The following is a 4279-nucleotide window of genomic DNA, read 5'->3' as shown; positions in this document are numbered from 1 at the left end:
GACGACCACAATCACCACTTCCGCTTTTCAGAATAAGAGTCTGTGAAACAATGGCTGTTTAATTCGAAGAGAATAATAGTTTAAAATTTTATATGTGGTAACACCAAATATACACTACCAGTCAAAAGTTTGGACTCACCTGTATTTTTTTTTATTTCCATGACTATTTACATTGTAGTTTCTCACTGAAGGCATCAAAACTATGAATGAACACATGGAATTATGTAGTTAAAAAAAGTGTGACATAACTCAAAGCATGTTTTATATCACAGGTGTCAAACATGCAGCCCGGGGGCCAAATCTGGGCCTCCCCGCCAAAGGTTCCATTCCGGCCCTGCAGGATGAAAGTGCAAAAAAAAAATTAACCTGAACAGTCCAGGTCATCCAAATCATTTTAGATCAGGTTCCACATACAGACCGATGTGATCTACAGTAAAAAATAACAACACAATAACCCATAAATAATAACAACTACAAATTTTCTTAGTGAAAAATTATGTGGAAAAATTTAAGTGAAAAAAATAACATTACACTGTGAAAATATTTACATTTACAAAACTATTCTTTCACAATAAAATGCAAATAAATACATAAATAAAAACAAAGATGAACAACTCGAAATGTGCAATTTGAAGAATATTCTGCCTGTTACTAAATGTTTTGCACATTTATGGATCCACTGTGATCTGTAGTTGTGTTAATAATAAGAAATGGAATATTGTAGAAATAGTTCAAATTTTAGTTCCAAACTCTAAAAATTTTAACAATATTCTGCCTGTTACCAAATGTTTATGTAACACTGTGTGTAATGTACATATACAAATAATAAGTTGAGGCATTATATTGTTAAAATTGCACTAATTTTTCAAAAGAAATTTCTGTTTTTTCAGGTTATTCACATCTTTTTTGTAAAATGTAAATATTTTCATAATTTAATTGGAGTTTTTTTTTTGTGCTAAACGAAAGAAAAAATTGGATTTGTCATTATTTAAAGGTTATTAAGTCATCATTTTACTGGTCTGGCCCGCTTCAGATCAAACTGGGCTAAATATGGCCCCTGAAACAAAATGAGTTTGACAGCCCTGTTTTATATTTTAGATTCTTCAAATAGCCTCATTTTGCTTTTATTACTGCTTTGCACATTCTTTGCATTCTCTGGATGAACTTCATGAGGTAGTCACCTGAAATGTTTTCCAACAGTCTTGAAGGAGTTCCCAGTGATGCTGAGCACTTGTTGGTCATCTGTGTTCCATCTTGTGTCATTTAAATGAGAAGGTGAGTCCAAACTTTTGACTGGTAGTGTATAAAACACAACGTTTTTATGTGTGTGTGTGTCTCCAAACCTCTGCATCATAATTGACTGTGTTTAATTCAATACCGTTCCCTTTTATTTATACAACCCACTATCTCCAAACTTAGACTGACCTCAAAGGGTATTTACAATTTATACAATATACAACACCCTCTGTCCGTAGATCCTCTGTGCTGGAGAAGACTACCTATAATCAGCAGACATCAGGGTGGATGGTGATCCAGTTTAAGTCTTAAAGAAAAGGACTAGAGCAAACAGAGACAGCACATGGACACAGAGACTATCTGCTGGGAACAGAAAGCAGGGAATTAGAATGATGCCTTGATTACGGCTCACAAATGTGTTTTAAGGTTTTAAAGCTTCAACAGAGTCAGACTGTGTGATGTCAGCAGGAAAATGAATCCAAGGAGTAGGCACACAATAGAAAAATGGCCAGTTTGTGTTTTGGGGACATGTTTTTCTTATTTTTTTGCATTCTCTGTGATGATTCATAGTTTACTGGCATATTCATTGGAAACTGTTTACTGTACAATGGAATTCTCTAACAAACCTGAGACATCAACTGAAAATCAAGTTACCTAATGTACAAGAAATACATCAATAAATGTATGGATAAAAGTATATAAATGCAAATAAGTGGTGCCAGGCACAACAAACCACGCTCCTCGCACGTACTATATCTTATTTGGCATGGATCCAGCTGATGTCATCATGGCTATGCGTGCAGTGATGTCAAGCATATCAGTTGCCTCAATATATGTGCCAAGTTTGAAATAAATTGACAAAAAAATTGATGTTTTTACACACATTTGAAATTCCACCCATTATACGTAAATGGGTAAAAATTTGTTTAAAAAATGTTTACTTCAACCAACTTTTCCCAAAATGCAACCACATCTATTCTAGGTCACTGACAATCTATAAGCCCAATTTGGTATGAATTCAACCAATAGTTTTGCTGCTACAGACATTTGAAATTTTGACCATTACAGGTAAATGGGGAAAAAAAGATTTTAAAAACTCATAAAAATTTGAACTTTGACCTACTGTTCCCAAAAATAATCAGATCTATTCTGGGTCACTGGCAATCTATAAACCCAATTTGGTATGAACTGAACCAAGAGTTCTGCTGCTAGAGTGTTAAACAAACAAACAAACAAACCAAACCAAACCAAACACCCCTTGCCTCCCCTTCAGGGGGTGGGGTTAAAAAAACAAACAAAAAAAACAAAGTCCTAAATGCAGAGGACAGAATTGTAAAAGTGTCATATACGTAGCTGTAACATATAACTTAAGTACACCACCCACATGAAAGCATGTGTCTGTATGTTTTAATGTTCTGTGTTTAGGAGTGTGGTGATTGTCCTGTGAAGCCTAGACTTACTTCACCATACTACTTATTTTGAAGGCTGCTCTTATTTTGAAGACACTTCCGTTCTCTTGTTGCTCTGTTCTTAACAGTCAGCTGTTAACAGGGGTTATTGCAGAGATGGAAGTGTTGCACACACAAACACCCTCCTCTTTGGGGCCCAAGCAACACATCTTAGAGAACACACGTTGCTTTCACATTCCAGGAAAAGTAAAAATCATATCAGGTTTTTTTGTTTTGTTTTTTTTTTAACATTAGTCCTCTTTTATTCTGTTCAGTTGAAGGAAACATCAGACACTTTTAATGCATCCTAACCCTACTCCTTAATCTCTACACTTTTCATAGACTGTTCATTTCTAATCAGTTCACAATGATAGAACCATATAGCAGACTGGGCAGTGTTATTGTTTTTATATAGATGATGAAAAACACAACTGCATTCTGTTGACTGAATTTTCTTGCAATGTACAGTATACATGCAAAACAGTAAATCCACTACATTTTAAGCCATTATTTTAAAATGAGGGTACACCAGTTACGAGCTATGACTGATTATTAAGCAGATATTCAGATTTTTGCAATTATCATGCAAATTAAATCATTTTTATTCTCTACTTTGCCTCTGATCCAATCGTCTCTCACTGCGGTCTCAAGAAATGTCCTCATCGCAGCACTACGTGACAAAATGTGACTGATTTACACAGCATCAGCACTGATTTACTAGAATTTATTTATAATCCCTTTGTGTCAAAGTGAAATCTCACTGTAAATAGCCTACTGCTGATTAACTGTGCTTTACAGTCATTTCTTGATTAGTCAGCTTAAAGGCATTTCAACTAAAATAAGGATTATTAAGTTATCGTAAAAGCTGACACCAAAGCTTCAATCAAACCATAAATTGTCTACTTCAAATGTCAGTTAAAAGTGCTCTGGATTAAGAAGACACACTTTTGACCCTGAAAAATATTAATGTGTGTATCATCTTATGACGGGGAGAAAATGTTTATGTTGAGTGCCTCTTTTGTTAGGAAAACTGCATGTTGCTTTCAGTTTTACTACTGTAAATTTGTGGGGGGAAATTGTAAATTAAAAGTATATTTTATTTTAGTCTTTTTTATGGATATTAAATTCATATTATGAAGTATAAAAGATAATTATAGGACTTTTTTTAGTTGCCTAGATCCATGATTAACAGCTTGAAGATTGAAGAAAAGCAAAAAATAAAAAATTCAATTCAGAGTTCTTCAAAATTCATCCAAGTATGATGAAGATATTCTTTGGTGGAAATTAAAAAAGATCTTTCATTTAAAAAAAATTTAAAAAAAAATAAAAACAAAGAACAGCCCCTAGAACACTTCTTTTTTAAGCCTGTATACACAATTTTCTATGCAGAGGTCAATTTTCCACAAAAATCCAATAGGTGGGGTTTATGCTCCCTTTCAAAACCCTCAATGTATCAACAAAGTCCAAAACTAGATACCGCTAAATTAGAAAAGCATTCCACTGAAGTCAACAGCCAAATCCCAGCACAACAGACTCCAATACGATCTGTACATAAATGAGTGAAAGTCACATTTTGTACATTTCAGAAATTTAAA

This window comes from Sphaeramia orbicularis, chromosome 10, assembly GCF_902148855.1.
Source record: "Sphaeramia orbicularis chromosome 10, fSphaOr1.1, whole genome shotgun sequence".
Lineage (NCBI taxonomy): Eukaryota > Metazoa > Chordata > Actinopteri > Kurtiformes > Apogonidae > Sphaeramia > Sphaeramia orbicularis.
Note: the sequence above shows the minus strand (reverse complement) of the source record.